Here is a 19,599-nt window from a genome sequence, read left to right as displayed (position 1 = left end):
GCAAAATAATGAGAGAGGAGGCCTTCAGAGTTTGGGAGAAATGAGCCTTGCTGAGATTCATTAACCACATAAGCAAGGGACTTCATGCAGGAGATTAAGTGACAGAGTGGTGGCTTCCCTCACAAGGTATTTCATTTTTCAAATACATTTTAAAACATTTTAAATACGGTAAAATATGCATAACAGAAAATTGACCACAGTAATCGTTGTAAAATGCTGTGTACATTCACATGTTGTGCAATCATCTCCACCACTGTCCATCCCAAAGTTCTTTTCCTCTTGCAAAACTGAAACTCTGGGCCAATTAAACACTGATTCTTCCTCCCTCATACCAGAGCTCCCAGCACAACCACCGTATTACCTTCTCTCTCTATAGCTTTCACAGTTCCAGGCGCCTCAGCCAGTGGTTGTGACAGCCATCTTCCACTTACTGTAAGGTTGTCAGGGTTCATGTACAGACTGGGATGTGTTAGAACGTCCTTTCTTTCAAAGGTTCCATTGTGTGCAGAAACCACACTCTGTTCATTGACTCCTGTTGATGGATATACCTGGGTTGCAGAAAACATTTCGGTCTGAACAAGCTCTTGTTTTAGGAGCGACCTGACTTCTCACACCTCCCCTTCCCTGTCTTGGCTTGATGGGGGCTCAGGAGTTGAGTGGGCAAGGCATGGCATGCTTGAGGGATACTCTGCCTGGGGACGATGAGGCTGCTCAGTGATGTTCACAAGTTGGGCAGCATCAGCCCTGTTGGGAGCTGGTGGACACTACACTCTCGAGCCCTCTTCTCTGGAGGAGGGTCAGGAGGTTGTAAGCTCTGTCCTCTCCTGGTGATTCCTATGCCCTTAAGGCTGTGCCAGAGGAAGAGGGAGGCAAGCAGAGAGGGAGCCGGACAAGTGACAGCTGGAGGCTACTTCCTCTCAGAGTGCCTTGGGCAGAGGGACAGTGGAGAGCAACCTCCAGGTTTGCCCAGGATCGTGGGCTCCTGGAGCCATTCTCAGTATGGAGGGATGGTTGGTTGCCTTAGCTGTTGGGATTTTTATAGCATGTGGGCTTATGAGTCTGTATTCTTATGAACATGGGTATGTGTGTGAGTCTGTGTATTGTGAGTGTTTTGTGTGTTCTTAGGAGTGTGTGTTTGTGTGGACAGGTATATGTATTTTTGTAGGACTATTGAGTGAGTGTGTATGTTTTTTAGCCTGTGTGTTTTTGTGTGTTTGTGTATGCTTGTGAATATATGTGTTTACTGATGTGTATTTTGGAGTATGGCTGTGTGCTTATGAGTGTGTTTGTGAGTGACTGTGTTGCTGTATGACTGTGAATGTGAATGTGTGTGTTGGGAGTCTGTGCCCTCACGGCCAGCAACCTTTGCACCAAGATTATTGCCTTCTGCCCTGGTGCCAGTTGCGGCTGCACAGCACAAAGGGGGCAGGATTTCTCTGCCTGGAGTCTTCCTCATGGGATGGGCTTCCTAGCCAGGCTCAGGTACAGCCGGTTCAGCGTGTCCTGGGAGACAAACCTCTCCTAAAGGTGTTCCATGCACAGGTGTTGCTCCTGAACACACACCCCCTTCCCCATGATCTCTTTGAGGGCAGGGCTGCACCCAATGAGTTTCGTGTTCCTGATCACTGTCATAGTACCTCAGTAAGGAAGTTCTTTCCTTTAAAATTTCACAGATTTGCCAGCAGAGGGCTCCTGGAAAAACTCAAAGGCTTTGTCTCTCACCTTGTGAAGGAGAGAAGTGAAATTTCTTAGGTTTATTTCACATGTTAAATGGCATGGAAGGCACTGTCAAATAAAAAGTGATGCTAAACCTCCCCTCTCTTCTATTTGTATAGGTACATTTTATTAATATAAGTGTTTCTGAAATTGTGTGAAGTTCATAGAAATGTGTGGATACCCTCACTGTTCATAGTAAGTCTGGCATAATGTAAACAGTTATAATTCCAGTTATTGTGTTAAGCAGTCATATGTCACAGAAATAACTAAGTTTCCTTATCAAGTGAACTCTCATCATATCTTTAACTCTAGGCATTTAAAATCTTTTGTCATTCACAGGCAGTTTTTTTCCTGGATGCTTTCCTAAAAGCCTTTTGCTATAATCCCAGAGTGCTTTATCTTTAAAGAAATTCATGGAAAAGACTCTGAAAAACATAGTTTTCTGCAAACTTTAAGTTCATACTATTAGCGGCAAGCATTTGGCCTAGCAGATAATCTGTCAGTTATGACACCACATCCTGCGCTGGAGTACTTGGGTTTGATTCCTAGTTCCAGTTCCTGACTCCAGCTTCCCACCAGTGTAGACCCTGGGAGGCAGCAGATGGTAATTCAAGTAACTGGTTTCCTGTCACCCCCCAGGGAGACCTGGCTTGGGTTCCTGGCTCTTTGCTTCAGCCCTGGCCCAGCCCCAGCCATTGCAGGAGCCGAAACTATCAGATGGCATCTATTTGTCTGTCTCTCTGCTTCTCATATAAATACATTTGAAAAATAAATACAAAAAAAAAATTGGGCTGGTGTTGTGGTGCAGCTGGCTAGATGGCCACCTGTGATGCTAGCATCCTCTATGAGCACTGGTTCAAGCTCTGTCTGCTCCACTCCCTGCTAATACAGCAAGGATGGCCCAAGTGCTATGGCCCCTGCCACCTACATGGGAGACCAGGATGGAGTTCTAGCTTCTTGCTTCAGCCCACCCAGCACCAACTGTTGCAAGTATTTGGGGAGTGAACCAGCAGATGGAAGAGCTCTCTCTCGCTCTCTCGCTCTCCTTCTCTCCCTCTTTCCCTCTCTCCCTCTTCTTTTGGGTAAGTCTGCCTTTCAAATAAATAAATAAATATTTATATAAAAAAGAACAAGCAAGTCTGTTAAAAAAAATCAAATGTACAAATGATCATACCATTGGACCAGGTAAGAATTTCCAGAACTCTAATGAAGAAACTGATGGGTTCATGAGACCCAACTCAGGATCAAGCAGAATGAGAGTTAATCATATGATGTTACAGACTGAACAAGACTTGGCTCCAAGCCCAGGCAGATGTTTGAAATCTGAGGTTCTATGTCAAGGGTTGATGGTTAAGGGTTGAGGCTTGATCTGAGGATGGCCCCTGAGGGTGGGCTGGTGAGCAGTCTTTAGGTGACTGAGGATGTGCTCTCAGACGGTGGTTCTTGCAAGAAGTTTGGTTATGTGTGAAGTGTATTCAGCCTAGTTCTCTGCTTCCTGGTTTACTGTGAGATTATTCCTCTGCACCTGCTCTGCCATGCCAGCCTCCACGAGATGCCAGACTAATGAGGCTGCCTATTCCTGAATTGTGAACCTCCAGACTGTAAACCAAAGTAAACCTTTCCCTTTCCAACAAGCTCTTCTCTGGTATTTTATTTAAAGTAATGGAAAGCTTACTGATCAACATGGGAGTGAACCAACTGACAAAGGGTGAACATGGCTTTTTGGAAACATTGCTTGTTCTTTAGTATTTTATTTTCCAGATTTAAGAAACTCCTTTCCCTTTTCTCTTAAACCATTTATAGTTTATAACTATTTGGTGAAATATGCCTTTATAAACAAAAATGATTATTTTTTTTCCTATTTTGCCTGGTCCCACCAGCATTTGAAAATTATTTTCAGAATCTCTATTTTCTTGGCAAAATAGTTATTTACATAAATTTGATAAGGCTTATTTTTTAAAAAAATATTTATTTATTTATTTAAAAGACAGAGTTTCCAAGAAAGAAAGGAGAGACACACACGGAGAGAGAGAGAGAGAGAGAGAGAGAGATCTTCCATCTGCTAGTTCACTTTCCAAATGGCCACAACAGGCAGGGCTGGACCAGACAAAAGCCAGGAGCCAATAGCTTCTTCTGGGTCTCCCATGTGAGTGGCAGGGCCCAAGCACTTGAGCCATCCTCTGCTGTTTTCCCAGAACATTAGAAGCAGTTGTATTGGAAGTGGAGCAGCAGGGACTTGAACTGCCATCCATACGGGATGCAGACCCTGCAGGCTGCAGCTTTAACTTGCTGGGACATAGCTCCAGACCCAAAAACTTCTTCTTATAACCAGTGGAAACTTTGATTATTGTACCAAGGCTTTGACTACAAGATCATATTTGGGAATGATGTGCATAGAGTCACATATGACCACACAGGTTTAAGGAACTAAGGTTGGGATGGAAGTTGTGGCACAGTGGATTAAGCTGCCCCTTGAGACATCTACATCCCATATTGGAGAATCAGATTGAGTCCCAGCTGCTCTACTTCGCATCTAGCTTCCTGCTAATACATCCTAGGAGGCGGACGATGATGGCCCAAATACTCGATACACTGCCACCCATGTGGGAGACCAGGATGGAGTGCCTCCTCCTGTTGTTCTGCTTTTCAAGTAGATGCAAAGTAAATAAGTAAATAAATAAATACTTAAGGCTGGTGCTGCGGCTCACTAGGCTAATCCTCCACCTTGCGGCGCCGGCACACCGGGTTCTAGTCCCGGTAGGGGCGCCGGATTCTGTCCTGGTTGCCCCTCTTCCAGGCCAGCTCTCTGCTGTGGCCAGGGAGTGCAGTGTAGGATGGCCCGAGTACTTGGGCCCTGCACCCCATGGGAGACCAGGATAAGTACCTGGCTTTTGCTATCAGATCAGCGCGGTACGCCGGCTGCAGTGCACCGGCCGCGGCGGCCATTGGAGGGTGAACTAATGGCAAAAGGAAGACCTTTCTCTCTGTCTCTCTCTCTCACTGTCCACTCTGCCTGTCAAAAAATTAAATAAATAAATAAATACATACATACTTAAATAGATAAATAAAGATGGACTTGATGGAGCCAATGCCTACAAAGTTCTCCTGAGGGAAAATTAGCCTGGGACCTGGCTTACTGTCCCCTATCATACAAATGAGAAAGGAAAGTCATTTCCTGGCTGGTCCAGAGAAACTTAAAACTTCTTAGGGACCTTTGGAAGAGAGGAATTCACCCAAATCTATGGGTATTGCCAATGAAGTTTGGTGATGAGTTCTTGTTTTGCTTGCCTAACTTCAAGAGGCTTTGAAAAGTCTCACATAGACTATTTCCTGTTGGTATAATAAAATACCAAAGAAATGTTCACAAAGAAGAGAGGTTTATTTGGCTTAGGGTTAAGGAGGCTGGGAAGCCCAAGAGTGTGGAGCTGGCATCTGGTGAGGCCTTTTGGCTATAACATCATGCAACAGAGGGCTTCACATGGTGTGCAGGGCAAGTGTGTGAGCATAGAGCTCTCCTCTTACAAAGTCACTAATGCCATCATGGGGCACCATCATGACTCCATCCAATCCCAATTACCTTCCAAAGACCCCACCTCCAAATACTTCAGGTTAAGTTGCCAATGTGGGGGGACACACTCCAGTCATTGCTAGCTTCCACAAAGCAAGCTAAGCCAGTCTTTGACTAACCACAAACCTTGTTCTTATATAAAAAGTCAGGCCAAGGTTAATGAGACTAGAATTATCGTGCAAACAAATTAGTCTTACTCTGATAGTAGTCAGGCTCCTCGATTTTTTTGTAAGCACCTCCTTGTACAACCTAGTTCTAAGAAGAACCTTAAAAAGTCAGTTTGGTCAGAATCTCACACCATCAGTATCCAATCATTCTCTATTTCTTTCTTTTTTTTTTTTTTATTATTTGACAGGTAGAGTTATAGACAGTGAGAGAGAGAGACATGGAGAAAGGTCTTTCTTCTGTTGGTTCACTCCCCATATGGCCAGTATGGCTGGCGCTGTTGCAATCCGAAGCCAGGAGCCAGGAGCTTCTTCCTGGTCTCCCATGCGGGTGCAGGGGCCCAAGCACTTGGGCCATCCTCCACTGCCTTCCCGGGCCACAGCAGAGAGCTGGACTGGAAGAGGAGCAACTGGGTTTAGAACCCGGCACCCATATGGGATGCTGGCGCCGCAGGCAGAGGATTAACCAAGTGAGCCACAGCGCCGGCCCCCATTCTCTATTTCTAATTGGGCTTCTGAACCCTCCCAGTTCCCCAAGTGATGTCTGACTCCCTTGACCTGTCTTCAGCAAGAATCCTGTTAGGTCAGGTTAGCTAGCGTCTCTCTTAATCCTGATTCTTCTTCTTAGTAATTTTCCCTCCACCCAGCTCTGGCCTGCTCTGGGCTCTAAACCCCCACTTGCCTTTGTATTTGAAGATAAGCTCAATTTTCTCCCAGCACAAAATCTCATTGCAGTGATATGTACATGAAGATGTACATAAGATGGTCCTGAATAAACTCTGTCTACTGTGCTTCAAAGTGTCATTGAACAGGCTTTATTTAACAATTAGTGGCTTACAATAAAAAAAAGTACTTCTCTCAGGGTTAATTAAATAAGTTGAATTCAATATTCTTTGAAATTTACAGTTAAAAGCTTAAGGAAATAGCATTTTGATAAAAATTGATTCAATTTGTTAATGAGAAAATGATTTTTATAAGCTAATTTATTTCATCAATATTGAATTATAATCTCATACAATTAAAGTGTGAATGAGTAGGTTAGGAATTTCCATTCCTCTTCCAGAGATGATTTAAAATTTGTGAATGCTTGTGTTTTAGAGATAAAGAAGAAGTTTCATTTTAAAACAAATTCTACTAGAGTTACAATAAATTTTCTGCTCAATCATTACATGTGAATATTTACAATTTGCTTCTGTTAATTTTTTCAACTTCATTTTTAGACAGCCAATGCTTGATCTTTATTTCAAGTTTTGGTTTTTCATTCTCAGTGATGCAAGTTGATATGTAGATCAATCTTCTGCAATGCTGACTACATTTCTACTAATTAGCCAGGTCATTGGTCAAATAAATTAAAAAAAAAAGCTCAAAATATTTTCACCTTAGCCATTGTATGAATTTTTAACTCTTCACCACCTACTTGTAACATTGTATAAATGACTGAAATGTCAAGTTCATGTAAATAATGAGAAGAAGAGATGTAGAGAGGTTTTTTTTAAATGTCCTTAGCAACACATTGTTTTAGGAACAGAAACTCTTTTCCTCTGTAAGAGGAAAATAAAACAAAATATAAGCAAAAAATAAATAATTTAAATAAATATCAGAAATCTGACAAGTGTGTGGTGATTGGATAAGATGCTTCTCTCAGACTGGTGGTGGTGAATTTGGATCCAATGCAGAATCTGCATTTTGACATGTATGCTAGTTCTCTTTTCAGTTTAAAAGTGCAAACCCTTTCTACAACAATAATCGTTTTTAGGAGGACAGCTTGCAGCCCTGGGTGGTGAAGCAGCATAATGCTGCTCCCACTTTGCACCTCTGCTGCTCTGTGCATGGTTACAGAACACACATGAGAAGCAGCATTGGAAACTTCCACAGCAATTCAAATCTAAAAATTTTTCATGTTTCATGTACTTTTTTGTTTTCTTCATTTTACTTTTTTCAGTAATATCATTGGCTTTTGCAAAAGTAGATTTAGCACGTGACAAGTTGTAGGCAAAATAAAACCCCAAACAAAACAAACTTGTCTACTGCTCCCTTACAAGTGTTTTTCTCATACACATCCCACAATCTCCCGCAAGATGGCGCCTTGCTGTCAGATTTGCTCTGACAGTGGGAAGCATTCTGGATGCCAGCAGTCTCCCAGTTGCCTTGATACTTAACACTGTTCCAGTTGCAGGTTTGGAATGGAACATGTTTTTTAACAACTTGTACCAATAGATTGCTGCTCCGTGTAATTATTTATCTTCAGAAAGAGCACAAAAGGATCAATTCCATTGAAGACGGGTAAGATTTTTGAGGGAACTATCTCAGCCCCCCAGGTGTTCACACCATGAGCATTATATATTGTGAGGACTATATTCATTTCACTTCATATGCTGTTATTACTTGACTATTCTCTATATAAGTAAAGAAGATGAAAGAAGTTACTCTTCATATTTATCCAAGTCAGAAGGCTGTAATTTTTTATTCATTTCAAAGAAACATTCCAAGGCTTTTTTGTAAATTAAATTGCACAGTTAAACATTATAAACTTTTTGGATGAACTTTTGGATCTTTTTTATGTTCCTGTTTCTTTTCTAATTTTAGAGAGAACTTCTTTGATCTTTACAATGTTGCTGTTGCTTCTTGGAACAGCTCAGTCACCTTTAAAATGAGCAGATTGTCCTGTTCCGTTTAAACTCATTAAAGAAGAATCACACAAATAAACAAATGTGCAGCCAGCGCTGTAGCACATGCGGTAAAGCGAAGCCTGAGAAGCCGGCACCCCACCCCATATAGGTGCCGATTTGAGTCCCCGCTGCTCTATTCCTGATCCAGCTCCCTGGGAAAGCAGCATACTTGAGCCCTGGTCCTGGCTTCAGACTGGTCCAGCTCCCGTCACTGTAGCATTTTGGTGAGTGAAACAGTGGGTGGAAGTTCTCTTTCTCTCTGTCTCGCTTTCTCTCTGCCTTTCGAATAAAATTTATATCTTTAAAAACAGAAAAGAAAAATCTTGCACATACAGAATACTCTAACCTTGGAAGAAAACAGACCAAACTTCCATTCTCCATGCTCAAGTGCAGTGGAAGCAATTTCTCTCTGATGAGATTATAAGACTGAGTCACATACATAGATTTCAAGGGATTCCTTGCCCTCATGGTATCACCGACGTGGGGAGTGGAGATGCTGCTCCTCAGAGTGGCTCCTCAAGCAGGGCCGCTGCCTTCTGCTAACACGAGGAAGTGACTGCCACCCCCTAAATACATCCCACATGAGCCTGGATACACCCCCCCCACCTTCACTTAGCTGGGTTCCAGGCAAGTGATCACAGCAATCATAGTTAAGTTTCTCCCTCCCTCCCTCCCTCTCTCCCTCCCTCCCTCCCATCCTTTCCTTCCTTCCTTTCTAAAATTTATTTATTTATTTGAAAGTCAGAGTTACAGAGAGGCAGAGGCAGAGAGAGAGAAAGGTCTTCCATCCACTGGTTCACTCCCTAAGTGGCCGCAACATCCGGAGCTGAGCTGATCCGAAGCCAGGAGCCAGGAGCTTCTTCCGGGTCTCCCATGTCAGTGCAGGGGCCCAAGGACTTGGGCCATCTTCTACTGCTTTCCCAGGCCACAGCAGAGAGCTGGATTGGAAGAGGAGCAGCCAGGCCTGGAACTGGCACCCATATGGGATGCTGGTTCTGCAGACTGGGACTTTAACCCACTGCACCAACAGCGCTGGTCCCAGCAATCGTAGTTAGCATACCTTATTCTTCCTTCATTTGAAAGCATGTCCCCATGAAAACATTGCTAGAACCCTTCTCAGGGCTCAGGAAAGGCAAGGTCCAAAGCTTAGATTTCCTTAGTTTAACTGCACAGCTCTCTTTGTGGAGCCAATGGTTAGTAGTTACAGCTGTCCTCCCTTACCCATGGTTGTGCTTCACAGGTTTTCTGCTTATCTTTGCTTTTGGATAATTTGATTCTAACATTAAACTTTTGTTATTGACCTCTTGGAATTTATCCTGCTTTCAATCCATTGCACTTCTTGATGGTTTTTATTAAATCTGGGGAGGTTTTGACCATTATTTTTTGAATATTTTTCTGTCCCTTTCTTTCTGGTCTTTTTCTGAGACTCCCATTAGACATAAGGATATTTCAAAAAGTAAGTGGAAATTGGGATTAAAAGATAAGTTTACTTTGCTGCCAAAATGATTGAAATCTGTACATATGAGTGATTCCTCAGAAAGCTCATAACAATTACGAAAAAAACTACCTAAATCTTAAAATTTTGGATACTAATATAAACTTTTAATTTCATTTTCCAAGACCATTTTGAAGTGTCCTCTTACATGTTGGCATACTTTTTAGAATCTGGTAAGTCTCCTAAACTCTGATTAAAAAAAAATTCTTTGCTTTTTGCTCTTCAAACTAGATCATTTCATTTGACTTATCTTCGAGCTAATAGAGTCTTTCCTCTGTCTGCTCAAATCTGTTATTGAACTCTTCTGGTGAATTTTTTCATTTTAGTTACTATACTTTTCAGCTCAAAAAATTCGATTTGCTTCTTTATATAATACGTATTTTTTATAATTTGTATTTCTTTATTGCTACTCTATTTCTCTCCTGGTTTCCTTTGATCAGAGAATAATTTTGAGATGTCCTTAATTTATTTAAGGCTGAAGATGGAGATGAGGCACAGGTAAGAGAAGGTATTCGACTAAAAACTTCAGACCAAACCAAAAGCAACAATAAAACAACTCCATGCTGAAACCTTTGACCCAGAATCTCAGTCAATCATCAAGGCACCCCTGCATTCTACTTACAATGCCAGCCAATTAAGAAGCTGTAAGTACTTTTCCTTAGCAGCCCTTCATTTCCCAAACTTTGCTGATTCATATGACCCATCTCTCCAACCACAGCCAGTGTAGTTTCCTTCTCTCTTAGCTCTGGACCAGGGGATATTTTCCAACTGCAGTGTAGCCCTGCTGCTGATAGTTGCAGGAACTCGTGCCAGGATCTAGTCCTTTCTTTTCCTGATTAGCATCTGTAATGGCTCAATAAACTCTTATTTTAGAGATCCCTTATGTCAAGAATTTTAGTTTCACATCATTAATTCTGTGTTCACAGTTTCTTTTAGCCCTTTGATTATATTTAAGACAATTGTCTTTGTCTAGTAAGTATAGGAGTGTGTTTCTTAGTGATGGCTTCTGTTAATTATCTTTTTCCCCTGTGAATGGGGGCTTACTTCCTTGCTTCTTTGTGTGTTTCATAAGTTTTTGTAAAAACTGGACATTTTGAATATAATGATGTGAAGAAAAGAAAAAGTAAAGAAAAATAAAAGATGGAAGAAAAGGAAATACACTCTCCAGGTCTTTGAAGATAAGCTTGGTGCCGGAGCACTCTTAATGGCTTAGCCAGATCACTTACAATTTTGCCTTAGTTTGACTTGCTCTGCACTGAGTGTAGCCACCACCTGGAGATCAAAACTTAGGCTCTTTTCAGGTTTTTTTCTCATTCTATATCCCAGCCCAAGCACGTGCTTTTTGAGTTTCCCTTGTATGTGATTGCTTTTCAAAACTTCTATTCCTGCCTCAAATTTCATTCTCTGATTTTCTGTCCTGGATTTTGTCATTTATTTCTCTTAAACTGTCATTTTAAAGTTCATGTAACTTTTATTTTTTGAAAGGCAGTGTGTTGGAGAGAGATATGGGACGAGGTGGGGAAGGGGAGGAGAGAGAGGCATCTTCCATGCACTGGTTCACTCCCTAAATGCCTGCAGCAGCCAGGGCAGGGCCAGACTCAAGATAGGAGCAAGAGACTTCATTTGGGTCTTGCATGTATGTGGTAGTAACCCAGGTACTTGAACTATCACTGGATGTCTGCCAGGGTGTGCATAAACAGGAAGCTGAATAGAAAACAAAGGAGCAGAGTTGCATGAACTTGAACCCAGCCACCTTGATAGGAGATGTGGAAGCTGCTGTGCCACAATACTTGTCCCAGATTTTGTCATTTGTGTTGTTTGCTTCAAGTGTTGTTTTTTGGCCTAGGTGGCAGCAGCTTATTCATTTGGCTTTCATTGTTTTGATGACCCCACATTGGGCAAATCACAGGAAGTCTTTGCAACATTCCTATGGGGAGATTAGTGTCAGGTTAGAGCAGACAAACCCAACACCTTGGAAATGACATCTGCTCTGCTCTCTCCAGAGCCATGTACCCACACCGGGAACATGGGCTGCTGGGAACATGGGCTGCTGTCTTCAAGACCACTTCTAAACTGGAGAAGTGGAGGCTGGGGTGATGCCACGGAGATCTCCTACCTTTTTCAGCCCCTTTCTCCTGGCTCAGAGGTCGCCTGGTTGCTGTAAGCTTTTGACAAGCTTCCAAAGCTCTGATAAGATTGATTCTGACAGTTTTTGCCAAGGTTTCAGTGTTTTGGGGGAGAGATGTCTCTATTCTGCCACATAGCTGACATCACTCTATATGTATTTTTACTTGTAATTTTAAAACCCATTCTCTGACCTATAATCAGTTGTAGCAATCAATCACACAAGCATAAACCCAGATTTACATTTTACATGGAAAAGTTCACTGATAAAAACCTGAAGGAGATCTCTACCTGGATGAACATCATTGCCAGTTCAGTGAGGGGGCACTAATATGCACTTCCATCATCTACTGCTAAGCAAATCAACCTTTATTATTGACCCACTTAATTGCCGCTTCTTTGAAGTCTGATTTGCTTAATCCTCATATTGTTCCCACTGCAATAGACTCACTCACAAGGAGTCCATAGAGAGAGAGAGAAACTGCACAGGAGGGGTATGGGCAGCCATGGTCTTTTTGACACAGTGGTGGAAGACAGTAGGTATTTGTAATAACGTGCAGAGCAAGGACCTGTGTAGCTGTGGCTTAATTCCCAGGCTTCCTGAAGGGTTAGAGTAAAGGTTCTTAGCTCATGTCCAAGTCCCTGGTTGGTCTATACTGCTCTTGGTTCTCGTTTAATTGGAGATTGGAGATATTGTGCTTTTGAGAATTTTGATGATGGCACATGGATTTCAGTCAGTCTGGGGCTATGTGCAGGTGGAAGTTAGTTTCTTCTCAGGGCCTGGAATTCCTGGACAAGAAACCCCTCAAGACAAAACCAGACATCAAAATTTTTTTCTACAGGGGAGATAAAAGACCTCAGGAGTCCTGTGTTAAGGGATGGTCCAGGGATGGCTACTGTACTCCCTCGATTTGGTGAGTTAATTTTAGTAGGAGGAGGGCAAGGGCACTTTAAGCTAAAGGGAGGGAGGCTCAGAAAATGGGATTTGATAGTACTAGCCTCGCATTGAAGACATTATAGAAGGGCCTGGCTTCAATTCAGATGTTTTATATTTTTTTTTTTTTTTTTTTTTTTTTTTTTTTTTTTTTTGACAGGCAGAGTGGACAGTGAGAGAGAGAGACAGAGAGAGAAAGGTCTTCCTTTTGCCGCTGGTTCACCCTCCAATGGCCGCCGCTGCAGCCGGCGCACCGCGCTGATCCTGGCAGGAGCCAGGAGCCAGGTGCTTTTCCTGGTCTCCCATGGGGTGCAGGGCCCAAGCACCTGGGCCATCCTCCACTGCACTCCCTGGCCATAGCAGAGAGCTGGCCTGGAAGAGGGGCAACCGGGACAGAATCCGGCGCCCCAACCGGGACTAGAACCCGGTGTGCCGGCGCCGCAAGGTGGAGGATTAGCCTATTGAGCCACGGCGCCGGCTCCAGATGTTTTATATTTAACCTTATAAAGTACTGGTCCTTTAAGGCACATTCAAGCCATCAGGTTTGCTGTAAGAAAGATGAATTTTCAGGATATGAGAGTTGTTAAAGCAGAATATTTTCCTACAGAAATTTCCAAGTGAAGCTGAATTACTTATTTTACTGCAATACTATGATGCAATGGTAACACGCAGAGCCTTCTGAGCAAGAAGTCAGAGTGTGGACTGTCACTGGTGAGGTCTGCATAGCATGCCCCTCTCAGGCTCAGGTGATTTGGAGGTTTTCTGTTAACCCTTAAGCTCTTTGGGGACAAGCCACACATCTTTGGAATTTTTTTCCCCATCCAAATGTCTATGCCAGGGGTCCACACTTAGTAGCTATCAGTAAATTTTCCATATGCATAAATGCACTTGAACATCCTTATTTGTAAAGGATGAAATTCAGATTTAATGGTCTATTCAGGTTCTAATATTCTTACCCAGAGCACTTTAGGTCTATTATTTTAATTCTTTTATTACATGTTCAATAAGCTTATCAGAGATTCTTGTCTTGTGTTTAAGAGACAATATTAAATGTCATGGTCAGGCAGAAGGAGTCAAGAGCACTTTCCTGGGAGTCAGACCTGACTTTGAGTCCTGACTCCAACTTTATTGCTGTGTGACTTTGGGTAAAGGTTGAGATGACACTGATCTTACAGTATGGCCATGTACAGTAAATAATAACAACAGTGATAATAAAAACATAGGTGATGGGTTCTCAGTTCTTACTGTAGGACAAGAAATAACCACACACTTGGTGGGATAAGGCCTTTGATCTTCAGTTTTCCACTGGGCACGATCATTGTCCTATGACCCTTTTTTACAGATGGGGTCACTGAGGCACTGCTAGTTTAAGCATGTTCAAAGTTGTGCAGCTGCTGAGTGGTGAATGGAAGATTCAAATCCAGGCAGACTAAATGAGATGATGTGCACAGTAAGTGTTTAATAGATGATACATAGTAGCAGAGGCAGCCAAAAGGGCCTGCATGGAATACCAAGTTGCCAGTGAGCAGGGCTCAGCAGGCACTTTCTCTTCATGTTCTTGAAGATTAGAAGGGCAGAGAAACATCTGGAACCAAGGATGTAATGAGGGAGCGAAGTGCATTTCAGGCATAGGAGAGGGCAATTTGGCCAAGTGAGGGAGATTGGAGGAGCTGCCACAGGATCTGGCTCTTCAACGGAAGCTTGAAGGATTTTGACAGGTGGGCAGGAGGGCCGCTCGGGCTGAGAGATGGCCAGGAGGTAGGGAAGGGCATGGCGTGAGTGCACAATGATGATTACTCCAACACAGCGTGGCTTTTAGGAACTGGAGCAGTGGGAGGCCACGCTGGAAAGCTCATATACAATTGGATTGGGGAGCCCCCTGAATGCCATGCTAAGGAGTTGGATTTTCTCCTGCAGGTAATGAGGATTTTAGTACCAGTCTGAATAGCATCTTGGGTACTTCCATGGAATGTTCTGCCTTTGGCGAGGTTGAGTCCACTGTAGCTCTTGGCCTGGGATGAGCGCTAAACCAATGGGTGTAGTGTGAAGAGTGGCTGCCAGCCGCACAGGCAGACAAGGGACTGGGGAACAGGGGAGCATCTGCTTGCCCTCGCCCTGCTCTGCTGGCTGCCCCGCGCCACGTTTTGCACACCATTCATTCAGTTGTGTTTGCCACCTGCTGAAAAATCTCAGCATTGCTCCCCCCCCACAGTGCCCCTCCCCCACCACCTCTCCACAGGCCGCTTGGCTATGTAGACTCATTTTCAAAAATGTTTATAATGTCTTATGACTGCCTGTTCCATCTGCTGCTCACTCGTGGAGCCTGGCTCCTTCGCAAGGCCTGGAAGTCAGGCTCACGGTGCCAAGAAAGGTTAAAAATACGGCTTTGCTCTTTCTCTCCTGCAGTCTTTTACCTTCTCTGCATCCACCCTGTCCTGGACGACTCAAGGCACTTTTTTCTTCCAGTGAAGCCATACCTTTCACTGAGACTCAAATGAAGAAAAAGAAGCAATATGGACAGTTCCTGCTACTGTTAATGGGCCAACATGACAGTGCCAACACCTGCACATATGAAAACATGTTATACATATACATATGTGGGTATGCATGCACACACGTCTCACACACATGTGCACGCACACACACACTGTTGTCCAAAAAAAAAAAACACCTCTATGTGAGAATATATTTACATTTTATTTTTCTTTATAAATGTCAAGGCATAATTTATGATAAAATATCTTTCTCACCCAGGAAATGGAGAGAATCAATACATTAAAAGATGGAGTGTCAAGGTCGTTTGAGTGAAAATGACATGAGTTTGTGGGGAAGCTTTTGAATCCTGTGGAAGAATGTGACAGGAACATGTTTTATCACTGCTGCTTAATAACTATCAGTGAATACAAAGGGAATGGTTTTGAAATGAAAATATTTAACTGAAGCTTTAAGAAAATCTCAGCTTTGTATTTGCCTGCTAAAATGTACTACTCTTGTGAAGAATATTAAGTCATGTTAGATTGTCTGCAGTTGTACATAATATTTTAGTCTTAATTTGGATAGCTTCTAAAATGGGTCTACATCATCATCTTTGCTACTTTTATTTAATTAACTCTTAGTCGAAAATTTTTCACATTTCATCTATGGCTATGGGAACCTGTACCTCCTATGCCAGGTAAAGTACACAGAAACAAACCTTTAAATAAATTATTTATTTATTTGAAAGACAAAGAGACAGAGAAAGATAAAGAGAGACAGAGATATCTCCTACCGATTGATTCTCTTCCTAAATGCCCACAATGGCTCTGGCTGTGCCAGGCCCAGGCTGGGAACTGAGGACTCAGTCCAGATCTCCCATGTAGGTGGTAGGGACCCAAGAACTTGAACCATCAATGCTGTGTCACAGGGTCTACATGGCAGGAGGCTGGAGTCAGGAGCTGCAGCTGGGAATTGAACTTGAGCACTTTGGTGTGGGATATGGGCATCTTTTTTTTTAAGATTTACTTATTTTTAAACTTTTATTTAATAAATACAAATTTTGAAAGTACAACTTTTGGGTTATAGTTTTTTTCCTCATAACCACCCTTCTACTCGCAAACCTTCCCATCTCCTACTCCCTCTCCCATCCCATTCTTCATTAAGATTCATTTTTAATTATAAGATTTACTTATTTTATTTGAAGTTCATACTTACAGAGAGAAAGGGAGAGACCTTCCATCTGCTTGTTCATTCCACATACGGCCTCAATGGCCCGCACTAGGATAGGTCAAAGCCAGGAGTCAGGAACTCCATTCAGGTCTCCCACGTGGGTTGCAAGGGCACAAACACTTGGGCCGTCTCTGCTGCTTTTGCCAGGACATTAGCAGGGAACTAGGTTGAAAGTGCAAAAGCTGGGACTTGAATCAGTGCCCATATGGCATGTCGGCATCACAATACCAGCCCCATGGTGTGGGCATCTTATCCAGTGTTTTCACCACTGTGCTAGATGCACATCTCGGTGTACAGAAAAATATAAGACAAATGCTAAAGGTTGCAATTGGCAATTAGGAAACACCATGTATTCTTTTATATTGTAGCAAGAACTCCTCCTCATGGACATTCTCAGAAATGATTACCACATTCACAGAAAATGGCATGATGAATAATAATGACATAAAATTAATGCTTCATAAAATGGATATCTTTTAATGGTGGTGCAGAAATTCTTTTTTCATTTATGGAATAAATTGAAAGGACTTACAAAGTAAAAAACGCAAGTGTTGGCAGTCAAAACACCCTATCTGGAACCTCTGGTTATTATCTACTTTATATTAAATTATTTTATTTGGGAAGGAAACATAATTCTGGTTATAGAATTATTCTAATGGCTAACTGAATAGATTAGTATTTTCTAGTATGTCAGTGACCCAAATACTTGAGCCATCATTTGCTGTCTCCTATAGTCTATATTGGTGGGAAATCAGAATCAGGAGCTGGAGATGTGAATAGAACCCATGCACTTGATATGGAACATGGACATCTTAGCCACTAAGCTAAATGCCTACTCCTGAATTGTTTCTTGTTAGTAGATCAAACCATGCAAATGGATTTATGAAATAAAGGTTTTTATGATGAATATACCTTGATAATGCAATTCAGTGAACACATTTTTCTATTTTTTATTACTAATTACATCTCCTCTTTAATCATTATCCATCATTCTGTACACATAACATGTTGGATGCACATGTAGTATATTAAGCATTCCTGCTTTGAAACCTGTTGGCTTATTACCATTTTCAAAGAACACTTTTTTCCTCCAGTATCTGAACAAATTTATGATTTAATTGGTCCAGATGGAATGCTAAATGTAAACTGAACAAGCACTGTAAAACATAGTACCATCTTAGAGTGGTCTTTAGATACGGTTATGATTGATTCTGTGGCTGTGCTTTAGACAAAACATCACTAAGAGCAACTGTTCTGTGTGTGGACTGGTTTTTCACTAGGGCCATAGGAGGCTGAGCATACAATGCACATCCCAAAGTTATTTGGGGAAAAAGGGCTTGTGTGTTTACAGTGATAACCACACACAAGTCACAGATTAGCCTAACAGAAGTGCTCCAATGGTATCAAGTGTAGTATGGTCTCTGGACATTTTCTCAGATCATTTCCTGAATGCTACAGCATTCTTTCTCTGAGAGCAGAGAACTAACTAGCCTCTCCCCAGCTAGTTGGCTCTGAAATGGGAGCTGGGAAGCATTGTCAAAGCACAGCTGGCCAGGCCCTCCCAACCCCGCTCCACAGCTTCTGGGTCAGTCTTTCTGGGACTGCTCTCAGATCATGCTCTCCTAACAAGCACCTGGGAATTGCCCTTGCTGCTGGGTCACTGAGCTGCCAGACAAATCCCATATCATTCCTAGGCATCGTATTTCCTTTACTTTCTTGTTCAATATTCATATTTTTTCTTAGCATTTATAGCAACTTTTTTATTTATTTATTTATTTATTTTTTTATTTTTTTTGACAGGCAGAGTGGACAGTGAGAGAGAGAGACAGGTGAGAAAGGTCTTCCTTTGCCGTTGGTTCACCCTCCAATGGCCGCCGCGGCCGGCGCGCTGCGGCCGGCGCACCGCGCTGATCCGATGGCAGGAGCCAGGAGCCAGGTGCTTTTCCTGGTCTCCCATGGGGTGCAGGGCCCAAGCACCTGGGCCATCCTCCACTGCACTCCCGGGCCACAGCAGAGGGCTGGCCTGGAAGAGGGGCAACCGGGACAGAATCCGGCTCCCCGACCGGGACTAGAACCCGGTGTGCCGGCGCCGCTAGGCGGAGGATTAGCCTAGTGAGCCGCGGCGCCGGCTTTTCTTAGCATTTAATATATTCTAGTTTGTAGCATTGATGGGCCCTTTGTGCCTGTGGGTTCTGCATTGAGGGATCAACCATTCAACCAGTCACAGACGGAACATACTTGTAAAAAATGGCATCTGTATTGAGCATGGGCAGCCTTTTCCTTGTCATAGTCGGATTCTCTCTCAGGTTCAGTTGGTCAGAGCTGGTCTTTATGGGCAATACAGAAAGCATAGGCAAAGACCTCATTTGCATTTTACGAACTTCTGTGGTGAAAGCACCATGGGGATAGGTACTTGGTCCCTTCTAGAATAGCTGAGTAGGGATAAAGTTTAGAAAAGGACACATTCAATGAGCTGGAGCTGGAGGCCCCTCTCCCAAGATTGCTGCTTCACTGCTATGTCTGACCTCCCTCTCCACCCCTTGCCTTTCGCTTCCCCTGAGGTGGTGGCTTTTAAGTCCTTTCTCTTTTCTGTGGTCTGGTGTTCTCAAAGCCTGGTGGTCTCTGGGAGCAAGGGACAAAATCAAAAGCAAGTGCATTTTTGAGGACAAGGACATTAGGGACTTCACTGGCAACTGAGCAAAGTCATTGACATTTGGAATACTTAGACTAGGATAGAAATGAAGCAAGGATGGACACATGACCAGCAGTGATCGTTGTCCAGTTGGGTTGGAGACCACCATGTTAATGGCACCATTCTGCCTGACTTTCTGAATTTCTTCCTTAGCATTGGGAAAGTATGAAAGAAGAAGAACCATGAAGAAATTAAAGATATTTGAGAGGAAGTAGTTCTGGTAGTCAATTATGAGATTTAGCAATGAAAAAGAGAGCGAGGTGAACTTGGTTTTATTACTATGTGAAATAAGGATTTATTATTAATCCTTGAATTGGATTATTCAACTATTGAATTGAATAGTTGTCCTCTTTCCAGGGTTTGGAATTTTATGGTGTAGCTGCTTTGTGAATCATATGAAGTCATCTATATGTACACTACACGAAAAATATAACACCATGCACATAATAATTGAACAAGGACACCTCACAGCTACTTGGTGCTTTATAGTATTTATTTAAATGTTTTTATTCTTTTTCAAATTTGGTGCTTT

General features: G+C 42.7%; 1 long non-coding RNA gene across 2 annotated transcripts; it reads left to right on the top strand.

The window, feature by feature from the left end:
* Positions 1-7,484: 7,484 nt before the first annotated feature.
* Positions 7,485-16,143, top strand: LOC149126193 (uncharacterized). Of its 2 annotated transcripts, XR_016234913.1 has the most exons (4): positions 7,485-8,341; positions 10,087-10,256; positions 12,579-12,650; positions 15,077-16,143. It is a non-coding gene; the product is annotated as an uncharacterized LOC149126193 (long non-coding RNA). The 2 variants fall into 2 exon arrangements; XR_016234914.1 differs by lacking the exon at positions 12,579-12,650.
* The last annotated feature ends 3,456 nt before the right edge of the window (positions 16,144-19,599 follow it).

Source organism: Oryctolagus cuniculus, chromosome 6 (genome assembly GCF_051225735.1).
Source record: "Oryctolagus cuniculus isolate XC-2025 breed Fujian yellow rabbit chromosome 6, ASM5122573v1, whole genome shotgun sequence".
Taxonomy (NCBI): Eukaryota; Metazoa; Chordata; class Mammalia; order Lagomorpha; family Leporidae; genus Oryctolagus; species Oryctolagus cuniculus.
This window is presented reverse-complemented; position numbering and strand designations above follow the sequence as displayed.